The sequence below is a fragment of the Molossus molossus genome, unplaced genomic scaffold (genome assembly GCF_014108415.1).
Source record: "Molossus molossus isolate mMolMol1 unplaced genomic scaffold, mMolMol1.p scaffold_m16_p_12, whole genome shotgun sequence".
NCBI classification, from domain to species: Eukaryota; Metazoa; Chordata; class Mammalia; order Chiroptera; family Molossidae; genus Molossus; species Molossus molossus.
This window is the reverse complement of record NW_023425347.1, coordinates 101,175,400-101,189,580: the sequence shown is the minus strand read 5'-3', so window position 1 is coordinate 101,189,580 and position 14,181 is coordinate 101,175,400.

Genomic DNA, 14,181 nt, shown 5'->3' with positions numbered 1-14,181 from the left:
TTTTGCCCTGGCCGGTTTGGCTCAGCAGTTAAAGCATAGGCCTGAGGACCAAAGAGTCTCTGGTTTGATTCCGGTCAAGGGCACGTACCTGGGTTGTGATTGGATCCCCAGCCCTAGTTGGGGTCATGCGGGAGACAACCAATCCAGGTATCTCTCTCACATCCATGTTTCTCTCTCTCTCTCTCTCTCTCTCTCTCTCTCTCTCTCTCCCTACTTCCCTCCCTCCTAATCTATCTGAAAATCAATAGAAAAATATCCTGGGGTGAGGATTAAAAAAGAAAAAACAAAACAAAAGCGAATGAAAGAAAGCTCCAGCCCTGGCTGGTTTGGCTCGGCGGTTAGAGCGTCGGCCAGAGGACCAATGAGTCGCGGTTCGATTCTGGTCAAGGGCATGTGCCTCTGTTGCAGTTTGTCCCTGGCCCTGGTCCGGGTCGTGCGGGAGGCAACCAGTCAATATGTCCCTCTCAAGTCGATGTTTCTCTCTCTCTCTCTCCCTCTTTCTCCATCTCACTCTATCTGAAGATAAATAGAAAAATATCCTCAGGTGAGGATTAAAAAAAAAAGAAAAAGAAAAAGAAAGCTCCAGACAGGGCACCCAGAAGGTAAAGGCAGAGAAAAGCTCCCTTCCCAGCCCACCCTCCAACTTCCTAGTGTTTACCCCTCCCAAAGGGAAGGGTTGAGGGCGTGGGCCCTGAGCGCCTGGAGCGGCTCATAGAAGCGTGTGTCGGAATGGCGTGGAGGATTTGTTCAAACGCGGAATGCTGGTGTCTTCCTCTCCAGGAGTTTCCGGTGTAGTAGGTCTGGGGTAGGACCCCAGCATCCGCACGTGGAACAGTTTCCCAGGTAACTGTTTCCCAGGCAGCTGGTCCAGAACCACTCATCTAGAGGCACACCCCACCAGAAGCAGGTGAGCATCCTGGCTTAGGGACGTGCCCACTCCGCCACAGCCGACTCGTCAATATTCTGAAGGTGTTTGCGGAACCGTGCGCATGTAACAAAGAAAGACTGAGGTCAGCCCTTGGCTCTGCCCTGGCGCCTGAGCCGCACTGACGCTGACTCTGCTAATCAAGAGACGACAGAGCTCGGGTTTGGCTGCATCTAGTTCTGGAATAAAAGGTGCTGGCTACAAAATTATTAATATTCACAGGGTTCATTCTCCATGAACCAGTGGCAGAATCACAGGAACGTAAGTTAATTATGAGCCTTGTGACATGGCAGAGAAACTCGAAGTTCGCATCTCTTCCTGAATGAAGCTGGGGGCCTGGGGCTGGGAAGGAGTCAGCGTGCCCAGGGAGAGAACTCGCCCAGAGGACGGTGCAGCATCCAGGGGTGCACTTCACCCTCCCCACCAACACTCTGTCCTTCTTTGAATCATTCTTGACTCCTCTCTACACGCCCCCCTTTTTTTTGGGAAATCCTCACCTGAGGATATTTTTCCACTGATTTTTTTTAGATACAGTGGGAAGGAAGGGAGGGAGGGAGAAAGAGAGAGAGCAACATCCATATGAGAGAGACACATCGATTGGTGGCCGGGGATCGATCCTGCAACCCAGGTATATGCTCTTGAGAGGGAATCGAATCCACAGCCCTTTGGTCCATCGGTCAGTGCTCTAACCACGGAACCAAACCGGTCAGCCCTGGACTCTTCTTTTTTTTTTTTATCCTCACCTGAGGACATTTTTCCATTTTTTGTTCAGGTAGAGTAGGGGGGAGAGAGAGGAACAGAGAGAGAGAGAGAAACATCGATGTGAAAGGGACACATCGAGTGGCTGCCACCCGCACAACCGACCAGGGCCGGGGACAAACTGCAACCGAGGTACGTGCCCTTAGCGGGAACCGAACCCGGGTCTCTCAGGACCGCAGGCTGACGCTCTAACCGCTGAGCCAAACCGGCCAGGGCTGGACTCTTCTTTTTCCTGCGCTCCACATGCAACCTGCCAGCAGCTCCCCACTGCTCTGCTTCAGAGTCGATCCGGAGCCCGGCCAGGGTGGCTCAGTGGTTGGGCCTCGGCCCACACACCAAGAGCTTGCTGGTTCAGTTCCAGGTCAGGGCACATGCCCAGGTGTGGGCCCAATCCCCAGTGGGGGGCAGGCAGGAGGCAGCTAATCGATGTTCTCTTTCATCAATGTTTCTGTCCCCCTCTCCCTCTCCATTCCTCTCTCTCTCAAATCAATAAAGAAAAAAAAAATCGGTCCAGAGCCTGATTCCCCACCCCTGCCCCCCACTACTCTCACTCTGGGGCGACCATCACATCCTTTTGCCTTGACTGTGCAATTGCTTTGTGACCAGTCTCTGCTTTCCCCCTTGCCACCCCTCTCCCAGTGCCGAGTCTCCACACTGTGGTCAGGTCGATGGCTCCAGCCCACGCATCAGATAGGCCAACCCCATCCTGGCTGCTGGCTTCCCACTGCACTCTGCATGACGGCCGAAGTCCTCATCTGACCTGCTGGCTCCCTCCTTCACACTCCGAGCACATCGCTCGCTGTGTTCTCCTGTGCTCACTCAGCTACAGTCCTTTAGCCTCCCTCCTCTTCCTCCAGTCCACAAGGGAAGTGCTTGCCTCAGGGCCTTTGCACTGGCTCTTTCCCCTGCCCTGGATGCTCTTCCCCCAGAGACGCCTGTACCTGCTTCAGTCTTTGCTGAAATATCACCGGAGGGCTGCCTTCCCTTTTTGAAATTGCAGTTCTATCCCTCACTCTTGCTCCCCTTACTCCCTTTTCTCCCTTATTTTTTTCCCATAGTACTCACCACTATCTGACCTATGTATTTTTTTTTCCCTTTTATTTGTTTCTTAGAGAAAGAAAGGGAGAGGGAGAGAGAGATAGAAACATCAATGAGACAGAACATTGATTGGCCGCCTCCTGCATGATCCCCACTGGGGATTTGGCCCACAACCTAGGTATGTGCCCTGATTGGGAATCGAACCAGCGACCTCTTGGTGCATGGGTTGACACTCAACCACTGAGCCACACCAGCTGGACTGTACTTAACTTCTAAACTTGACTATCTATCTCCCTCTGCGAGAATGTTAAAATCCTCAGGGACAGGCGTTTCCAACTCTTTTGCTTACAGGGCCTGCCATCGAGTAGGTGCTAATAAAAGTTTGTTGAATGACGCCTGGCCAGTGTGGCTCAGTGGTTGAGCATCGACCCCTGCACCAAGAGGTCGCTGGTTCGATTCCCAGTCAGGGCACATGCCCAGGTTGTGGGCCCGATCCCCAGTGGGGGGTGTGCAGGAGGCGGCCAATCGCTGTTCTCTCTCATTGATGTTTCTCTCTCTCTGTCCCTCTCCCTTTCTCTCTCTCTAAAATCAATAAAGAAAAAAAATTAAAATAAAAAAGTTTGTTGAATGAACTGCAGTGTCACACGTAAAGGTAGGTGGGCCAAGGGATGAGAGCCCTGGAAGGCGCACAGGAGGGAGGAGAAGGGAGGAGGGAAGGGAAGGTCTGCACGTTGGAGCTGATGGAACATGCACAGAACTGCTGGGCTCAGACAGCAAGCGGCTGGCCCCGTGAGCGGTCATGGGCTCCGGGAGCTTGAGGAACACATGCACGGGGTGGTGTCCTGTGACCCTTTGCCTTCTCTGTATTTCCTCTTTTCCCTCCCCTTCTTCAGGTAGGTAGCTGGCTCTGCATTCTTGTTTCTGACAAGCCTGGGACTGGCAGACAGTAGGGGCAGCTGCAAGACCCTGGGTCTTGTGTTTGGAAATCTCAACCCATAGGAAACTGAAGAGTGTTCAGTTTAGAGGTGAAGAGGGGAGGAGGCAGCAAAAGTGTCCCCTGGGAGTGGCCATGGGGCAATGGTCCTGGGACCCAGGCAGGACTCAGGTACAGAAAAGCCGCGGATGGCTGACAAGGTGCTCCCTGCCCGTTACTGCTGCCTACCTTCCTCCTACCTTCTGTCGCCACCTGTGTCAGAATCTCCGCTTCTTACTGCCCTCCCTCCCCTTCCTTCTGTCCTTCCTTAACCCCCTGGGGTTTGGCATCCGCCCTTGTGCCTTCACAGAAACTATGCTCATCGAATCCCTGGTAACTTCTGGTTGGATTCATATCCACCCTCTAACTTGATTTAAAAAACTTTTTTTCCTTTATTGATTTTAGAGAGTGAGGAGGGAGAGGGAGAGGGAGATAGAAACATCGATAAGAGAGAACATTGATGGGCCGCCTCCTGCACGCCCCCTACTGGGGATCGGGCCCACAACCCGGGCATGTGCCCCGACTGGGAATCTGGGTCCTCTCAGTCCATGGGACGATGCTCAACCACTGAGCCACACTGACCTGGCTCTAACTTGACTTTTTAAAAAAGAATTGTAAGATATACATACATGGAATTGACCATTTTAACCTTTTTTAAGTATACAATTTGGTGGCATTCAGTACATTCGCATTGTCGTGCAGCCATTACCACTAACCATCTCCCAAACTGAGACTCTGCCCCCTGCACACCACCTCCCCGCTTTTCTCTCCCCAACCCCCGGCGCCCACCATCCTGCTTCCTGTCTCTGTGAGCTTGACCACGCTAGGTTCAGGAGCGGAATCACGTAGTAATCATCCTTTTGTGACTGGCTGGTTTGGAACTTAGCGTAATGTCTTCAAAGTTCGTCCATGTTGTAGCACTGTCGGAATTTTACCATTTGATACAGAGGAACAGTATTCTGTTGTATGGAGAAACCACATTGTGTTTATTCATTCATCCGTCAATGGACATGAGTTCTTTTACCTATTGGCTATTGTGAATAATGTCGCTGCGAACACACATGTCTGTTCAAGTCCCTGCGTTTAAACCTGTTGGGTATATATCTGGGAGTAGAATTGCGGGATCATAGGATAAATTTATGTCTAATTTTTTTTTAATCCTCACCTGAAAATATTTTTCCATTTATCTTCAGATAGAGTGGGAGGGGGAGAGAGAGAGCGAGATCAATGTGAGAGAGACACATCGATTGGCTGCCTCCTGCTCGACCCCGATCAAGACTGGGGACCCAACCACAACCGAGGTACCTGCCCCTGACCGGAATCAAACCCATGACTCTTTGGTCTGAGGGCTGACCTTCCAACTTGGGAGCCAAACCAGTCAGGGCTCCATTGATTTTTTTTTTTATCTTCACCGGAGGGCATTTTTGCATTTATCTTCAGACAGAGTGGGAGGGAGAGAGGGGGGAAGAGAGAAAGAAACATTGATGTGAGAGAAACACATCTGCTGGTTGCCACCCACATGGCCCCAACTGGGGCCAGGGACAAACTGCAACCGAGGTACGTGCCCTTAGCGGGAACCGAACCCGGGTCTCCCTGGCCGCAGGCCAACGCTCTAACCACTGAGCCAAACTGGCCAGGGCTTATTTTACATTTTTATTTAGATCTGTGCTCACAGGTCCAAACGTATGCTCGGTGTCAGAGTCCATGCCCAATTAGTGCTGTGTAATATATAAACAAGTAAGTGGACTGCATGCATCTCATACCATATTTATGAATGATCACCTAGTGCCAATGTCCCTGCTACATACATACATGTAGGCTTCTACTAGAGAAATGAATATCATTCCACTTTTGTTGTCGTAGGGTTAAAATGTTATGATTCAATGTTACTTGTAGGGAGAATCTCACAGGATGTGAGATCAGATACATTTTTTAATTTATTTTTTCTGGACAAGGCAGAAAGGGCAGAGAAATAATTTGTTGATGCCAAGGAGAGAGGGACGTTAACTTTTCATTTCACTATTCACTCATAATTGTCCAGTATTTTGTGTTTTTCTTCAGAAGATCGCTATCATTTGAATAATGATAATGAATGAATGTCAAAATCAGGACCACTGCTTTTTAAAACAATGCATTTTAAAAATAGGTAGTGCCCCCCTGGCCGGTTTGGCTCAGCAGTTAGAGTGTCGACCCTCAGACCAAAGAGTCTCGGGTTCGATTCTGGTCAAGGGCACTAACTTTGGTTGCGGTTCATCCCCGGCCCTGGTCAGGTCGTGTGGGAGGCAACCAGTGGATGTGTCTCTCACATCGATGTTTCTCTCTCTTTCTCCCTCCCTCCCACTCTATTTCATGATAAATGTAAAAATATCCTCAGGTGAGGATTACAAAAAGAAAGGTACTGCATATGTGTTCTTTAAAAAGTCAGGTAAGATGGAAGCGTTTATGAGAAGTCTCCTTCCCACCCCCTCTCCTGGCCCCTGCTATGGGTTTCCTGTGTGTCACTCCAAGAGCATTTATTTACTTATTATGTTCATCCTCACCCGAGGACATTTTTCCATTTTTTTGTTCAGACAGAGCGGGAGGGAGAGAGAGGAAGAGAGAGAAACATTGATGTGAAAGGGACACATCGAGTGGCTGCCACCCGCACGACCAACCAGGGCCGGGGACAAACTGCAACCGAGGTACGTGCCCTTAGTGGGAACTGAACCAGGGTCTCTCTGGACCGCAGGCCGACGCTCTAACTGCTGAGCCAAACCGGCCAGGGCTCCAAAAGCATTTGTAAATGCCTCCCCATCTTTTACAGAACACATGGCAACACCTTGCTTTGCCCTGGATTTTTCCACTTTGTAACCTGTCTTGGCAACTGTCCCATATTCGTAGGTAGAGAGCAGCCTCATATGTCTTCACAGGCATGGCAGCATCGCCTGAACTTTTTGTTGGTTAATCCTCACCTGAGGATATTTTTTCCATTGATTTTTAGAGAGAGTAGAAGGTAGGAAAAAAGGGAGAGGGAGAGAGAGAGGGAGAGAGAGAGACAGACAGACGCATTAATTGGTTGCCTCCTGAACAACCCCAACTGGGCCAGAAATCGAACCTGCAGCCCAGGTACGTGCCCTTGACCAGGAATCGAACCCGAGACTCTTAGGTACCAGGCCATTGCTCTACCCACTGAGCAACACTGGCCAGGATAGCATTGCCTGAACTTTTCTACCAGACTTTCTACCTGGGATGGCAGAGACACAGAGGCCGCAGCAAAGACACGCCTCATGTGACCTTTTCAGTTTTATTTGCATTTCACGCACCTTGTCCATCCCGCTTCTCCATCCACCTGTGCTGATGTGACTATAAAGACCCCCTTTAGAGCAGATGCTCCGGAGAGACGGACTTTGTTTATTCTGGGATTTACATCCCTCTGCAGGCAAGGCTGCAGGTTAACACACAACACGACATCCTGGGGCCATCGCAGCGATACCGTGAGGCAGGCAGGGCAGGTATTCTTAAGCCCTTTTTGAGAATGAGGGGACTGGCGCTCAGCAACGTCAAATGACTTGCCCCAGGTGACCCAGCCAGGGGGAGCCCAGCCAGGAGGGCACCAGCACCGCCTCTCAGGATACAGACGAGAGGAGATGGGAAACTGGGTCCTACAAGGCCAAGTGCAGCTTCACGTCGAAGGGAGGCTCGTGGAACCGCTTTGCCGAGAGCGGGATGGAGGACCTGGGAAGTGCGGCTTTGGCTACATGGCCGGAAAGGGGACTCATGCTGTTCAAAAACAAATTTTTAAAACAACTTACTGATTTTATTTATTTGTTTATTTTCCTTTATTGATTTCAGAGAGAGAGGAAAAGAGAAGGAGAGAGAGAGAGAAACATCGATGAAAGAGAACATCGACTGGCCGCCTCCTGCATGCCCCCCACTGGGGATCAGGCCCACAACCTGGGCATGTGTCCTGACCGGGAATTGAACCAGCGACCTCTTGGTGCAGGGTCGATGCTCAACCACTGAGCCACACTGGCTGGACAAAACAATTTTTTTTTTTTTTTTTATCCTCACCGGAGGACATTTTCCCATTTTTTGTTCAGGTAGAGTGGGAGGGAGAGAGAGGAACAGAGAGAGAGAGAAACATCGATGTGAAAGGAACACATCGAGTGGTTGCCACCCGTACAACCGACCAGGGCCGGGGACAAACTGCAACCGAGGTACGCGCCCTTATCGGGAACCGAACCTGGGTCTCTCAGGACCGCAGGCTGACGCTCTAACCGCTGAGCCAAACCGGCCAGGGCTGGACAAAACAATTTACTGATTTTAGAGAAAGAGAGGAAGGCAGAGAGAGAGATTTATTGTTCCACTTATTTATGAATTCATTGGTTGATTCTTGTATGTGCTCTGGCTGGGGATTGAACACACAACCGTGGTGTATTGGGACAGAGCTCTAATCAACTGAGCTACCCCCATGCTTTTGTTTTATGAAGCACCAGAGTACTGAGTTTTAGTCTGTATAAGATGTGAGCTGAACTGTGTTCCCCCAAACACAATTTGTATGTTGAAGCCTTAACCCTGGGTACCTTAGAATGTGTGTAGAATAAATTTGGAGATGGGGTCTTGAAAGAGGTGATTATGTTAAAGTGAGATTACTAGGGTGGGCCCTTATCCAATGTGACTGGTGTCCTTATAAGAAGAGGAATGTTGGCCTGGCTGGTGTAGCTCAGTGGTTGAGCGTCGACCCATGCATCAAGAGGTCACCAATTTGGTTCCTGGTCAGGGCACATGCCCAGGCTGTGGGCCAAATCCCCAATGGGGAGCATGCGGGAGGCAGCCATTTGATGTTCTTTCTTATCGATGTTTCTGTCTCTCTCCCCCTCTCCTTTCCTCCCTCTCTAAAAATCAATAAAGAAAAAAAAGAAGAAGAAGAGGAACTTTGGCCCAGCTGGTGTGGCTCAGTGGTTGTGGTTGAGCACTGATCCATGTAGCCAGAAGTCACTGGTTTGATTCCTGGTCAGGGCACATGCCCAGATTGTGGGCCCGATCCCCAGTGGGCGGCAGGCAGGAGGCGGCCAGTTGATGTTCTCTATCTTTCCCCCTCTCCCTTCTTCTCTCTCTAAAAATCAATGAAGAAAATGTATTGTATAAGAAGAGGGAAGTTTGGACACAGAGACAGACACCACGAACGCTTGTGTTCAGGGAAAGACCTCGTGAGAGCCCAGCAAGAAGACAGCCGTCTGCCCGCCGAGGAGAGAGGCCTCGGGAGAAACCAACCCCGCCGACACCTGATCTCGGACTTCCAGCCTGCTGCTCTGTGCGAATTCATTTCTGTTGTTTAAACTACCCAGTGTGCGGTGCTTTGTTATTGCAGCCTGAGCAAATTAATGCAGTGTCTTTCCAAGGGCTCCCTTTCATTCCCCTTTATGTGAATTTCTTGCAGAGTATTAATTAATTAATTAACCCACCCATTCATTCACTCGGTATTTATCGCACACTGCCCTGTGCCTGGCCTGTTCCAGGTGCTAGGCATGCAGCAGTAAATGTGACAAAGTCCCTGTTATCCAGGAGCAACTACCCAATACCCCATCCAAAATGACCCAAGAGACACACTGCAAACATTTACCAGGGCAAAAGGGGAACGAAGAGACATTACAAGTAAATGAAATGGCCCAAATCATGACTTATAGATGGTTCCAAATGTTTGTTTGCTTGTCGTGTGGCTGTTTGTTTCTTTGCTTTGCCTTTCAACAGAAGCTTCTTTTGTAGAGTGCCTTGCTGAACACGGATATGTGAGGAAAAGTCACTGAGGTGGATTCTAATTCTGCTTCTCCTTACTGTGAAGGCGGTTCGGAGGGCCTGGCACAGCCGATCTGGGGGCCGGGGGCTCCGACAGCGCTCAGAGCTATTGATTTTCCTGTGCGTTTGTGATCCCAGACGCAGCCCAGACTCAGAGTCAAGCTTGGCTTCTATCAGCGCTGTTAAGGATCAGTTCCCCTCTTGGCCCAGGAGACTTTGGAGGGGTAAGACCAAATGGCCACCATGTGGGGTGGCCTCTCTCCTGGCCAGCAGCTTTAGCAGCTTCCCAGGCTGGGTGTCAGGCAGAGCTCGAGTCCAGGAGGACCCCGGCCATGACGCGTCTGCCTTTCCAGCTTTGCTCTTGAGATGTGTTCTCCAGACTTTTCCAGGCCAGCCCGAGCGGCTCCTTGCAGACACCCGTCATTAGTGTGCCTTTCACGCTTCTTAATTCCCTCCAGAACTTTAACAATCATGGCAAACACAGGCAGGGGATTCTTTCCAGAGACAGACATTCATCACGGCTGCACCCAAACCTACCTCCGCCTCGGTGCGGGAACGACGTCAGTTGCCAATGAACAGAGGGAGCCAACAGGTATGTTTAAAGAGGCTCTTTCTACGGGAGGATCTGAAGAAAATATCACCTTGGAGCATTTAGTCACACACATCAAGGGAAACAACAGCTTCGATCTCCATTTGCATCGTGCAAGCATTAGATGTGGTCCAGTTACACCAGCTCCGCTTGAAGAGGCAGAAGTGCCGGTACTTTTCAGGCCTTGACGGAGACAGAGAGAAAATGCAGCCAGGCAAATAATATATCACCCTGCCAAGGCGGCTTCCATTTTTAAAAGGACAGGACCATTTTGCATGATTTCTGGAGCTCCTTTGCAGCGAGTACCCCTTGACATTTGTTGCAGCATCCTGGCCGGCCGGCCTAAAAGCGCATGGCTGGTCCCCGCCCGCTGCTCCCGTGTGCCCGGGACCACATTCTGCCTTTCGGTTTCCAAGCTCCAGACGCAAGAAGGCCAAGTGGCCTGTTTGTGTGTGTGTGTGTGTGTGTTTGGTGCACAGACAGACTGAGGCTGGTTCTGATTAAGACGCCACTCTGGTGGAAAGGACATGGCATTTCAGGTCACTTGGAGATGCTAAGTGGAGGGCCAATGCCAGGGCCTTAGAGCAGAAAATATAAGAGGGGCTTCAGGTTTTTCAGTGAAGTCCCTAGGAGGCTCAAGGGGGTTCAGAGGTAAAACAGTGCCATGTGCCTGCGTGCGCTTGATGGGGACGCCGGGAAGGAGGCAAAGGGCCACCAGCTCCAGAATAATTGGCACAAACGGCTTCTAGTTAGGGTGACAAATGAACACGTTTCTCCAGATCCGGAGAGTCCACGTTGGGCTATTTGGTAACATTTCCCCGATTGTTATCTCTAAGTCGCTGGTCCCTTCCTCGCCAGGCGGGAGGTCTTTTGTCAGAGGGCAAGCAGAGGTTTTCTTGTGGCCGAGCCCCAGCCCTGGCTGGCCTGAAAAATCTCAGGGTGCCGAGTGAGTAATTCCAACCTGCCCCAGAAAACGTTAGTCAGCTGGCGAAAGGAAATAGCCCAACACCGCGGCAAAAAGACCGAATTGACTTTATCTCTGAGTGATTGTGTTTGACAAGACGAAGAAGAAAGAAATCTTTTGTCCCCGAAGAAGATGGTGCTTTGAGAAATCGTTGCCTGCGTCTCCAGGCTCTGCTCTACACAGTTTGAATTAAAATGAAAATCATCCCCGCCCCCCAGCCCCCCACGTGAAGAGCACAGGAACAGAACCGCCTTGGCTACGCCGGCGTTCTAGAAATCAGATCGGGAACACCAGGTCCACCCCGAGCAGCACTTTCATTATCTGGCAAGTTCTCCTTCAAGAAACCTAGTTTTGAATTGCTACTGACTACTAAAAGGTATTTTTGCCTCGAAGTATTGTCACACACGCAGTCTGATTCTTTGTGGGCGGGAGAGCGAGGCAGAGGGGACTGTCCTCCAAGGAAGAAGGACAGCCAGCCTTCGTTCTGAGAGGGGGAAGAGCAGGTCGGTCAAACTGTTTTTTCTGGTTTCACATTTACCTCGTACTCACAGCATCACAGTCTGCTTAGAACTGGAGGGAACACGTCACAGCAGGGAAACAAACTGTCTGGACTCGATCTGTGGCTCACATTTCACGGCTTGCATTTCTTTCCTTCACTAATTAGAAACAAAATTAGCCTTGTTTTTATGTCATTATTATTTTTTTAATCCTCACCCGAGGACATTTTTCCATTTATCTTCAGATAGAGAAAGAGGGTCTGAAGAGAGAGAGGGAGAGAGATGGAGAGAGATAGAGATAGAGAGAGAGATAGAGAGAGAGATAGATAGAGAGAGAGAGAGAGAGAGAGAGAGAGAGAGAGAGAAACATCCATGTGGGAGAGACTCATCGACTGGTTGCCTCTCACATGACCTGACCTGGGCTGGGGACAAGAACATGCCCTTGACCGGAATTGAACTCGAGACTCTTCAGTCGGCAGGTCGATGCTCTACCGCTGAGCCAAACTGGCCAGGGCTATTTTATTTTATTTTTGTTAATCTTCACCCAAGGATATTTTTTTCACTGATTTTTAGGGAGAGTGGACAGGAGGGGGGTAAGGAGGGAGAGAGAGAGAAATATCGATGTGAATGAGACACACAATTGCTCCCACATGTGCCTCCACCAGGGCAGGAAACCGAACCTGCAACCCAGGCATGTGCCCTTGACTGGGACTCAAACCCGTGACCCTTTGTTCACGTGCTGATGCTCTAACCCCTGAGCAAACTGGCCAGGGAAAAATCAGCCTTCTTTTAAAAAATTCTGCACTCTTTATATTTTAAATAATCTCTCAATAGCCACATGGCTTATCCCTCACCTTCCAGTCTTTGCCCAAAAGTCAATTTCCTAATGATGTCTTCACTGATCATTTATATTTATTTATTTATCTTTAAATCCTCACCCAAAGATATTTTTTATCTTGAGATAGAGTAGGAAGGAGGGAGGAAGAGAAAAAGAGATAGAGAAACATCAACGTGAGAGACACGCTTCGACTGGCTGCCTCCCCCATGACCCAGACCAGGGCAGGGGATGAACTGCAACCAAGGTCCGTGACCTTGGCCAGAATCAAACCTCCAAGGACCAACATTCTAACTGCTCAGCCAAGTCGGCCAGGGCTGACCATTTATATTTACTTATTAAAAAAAAAAATTTTTCTTTATTAATTTTGAGAGAGAGAGGAAGAAAGATGGAGAGGGAGAGAGAGAAACATTGATGAGAGAGAACATCGATTGGCCGCCTTCTGCATGCCCCCCACGGGGGATCGGGCCACAACCTGGGCATGTGCCCAGACCAAGGAATTGAACTGTCGACCTCTTGGTGCATGGGTCAACGCTCAACTACTGAGTCACACCAGCCAGGCTGACCATTTATGTTTAAAATGCCTCTTCCCGATGGGGTGAAGCTGCCATTTGTGGGATTATGACTGAAGGCCTCTAAGTCCGCACCCCGCCCTGCAGAAAGATCAAGGCAGTACTGGAGCCTGGCTTGGCCTTGAATAGCCAGTCCCTAGCTGTCCTCACCTATGGGCAGTGGCCTTGTGCCCTGCGAGGCAGTGCCCCAGGCTGTGTGGCGCTTGGGTCTGTGGGGAGAGCCCCTGGTCCTGTGAAATGGGGTGTGGTGGAAAGTAGGGGGCACCCCCTTGCCCATATTTCTCTCTCTCTCTCCCTCTCCCTTCCTCTTCACCCCATTGGGAAGAAGCATCATAGGGAACCTGGTGCTAAACCATTTGGACCTGCTTCTGGGTCCAGTCCCAGTTTCGTTCTTAGCAGAGCAGCTCCTTCGATGACATCTGTTGAAAAGAACCCTCAACACAAGGATTCGTAAAAAAATAATATAATGCGTCTTCCTGACGATGCTACTCCTGATTCCCTTCGATCTGCTCCACTTCTCACCCCCCCCCCCCGGCTTCTCATGTACTCCAGAAAATCTCTTTATGTTTTCAGCCCCACGAGAAGGCAGGCATCTAGAGGTCAGAGATCTGTGTATCAGCCAGCCGTGCACTTGTCTTGCACGGAACATTGCAATCACCTAATTGTTGCTCAATAAATGTTGAATGACAATGTCAGAAAAAATCGTCTGAGATTTGGAAACGAGCAAGCGTGTCCTTTTGGCCAAGTCCTGGGCATTGCCCAGTGGTAGTTCGGGAGGATCTGATTGTACGAGAGCGAGCGCCTCTAACTGCCTGTCTACGGACTCGGTAGGCATAGAAAACAGTGATGCAAATGATTTTGCCCACACATGCAGCTGATTTTTGCCCTGTAGAGAAGATAACCCCCAAAATGACACTTATTGCCCTATAGATATGAACCAATTTTGCATCTTTTAGCAAGCATTCTTGCTTGCCTGTAAATATACCCCTGTTCTTCAAACTCTCCTTTGAACAGTTTTAGCATCTTACTAGTTCCCTCATTAATGTGAGGGCTAAAAAAAAATTCTTTTTTATTTATTTACTTTTTTTTTATCCTCACCTGAGGACATTTTTCCATTTTTTGTTCAGATAGAGTGGGTGGGAGAGAGAGAGAGAGAGAGAGAGAGAGAGAGAGAGAGAGAGAGAGAGAGAGAAACATTGACGTGAAAGGTACACATTGAGTGGCTGCCACCCGCACGACCAACCAGGGCCAGGG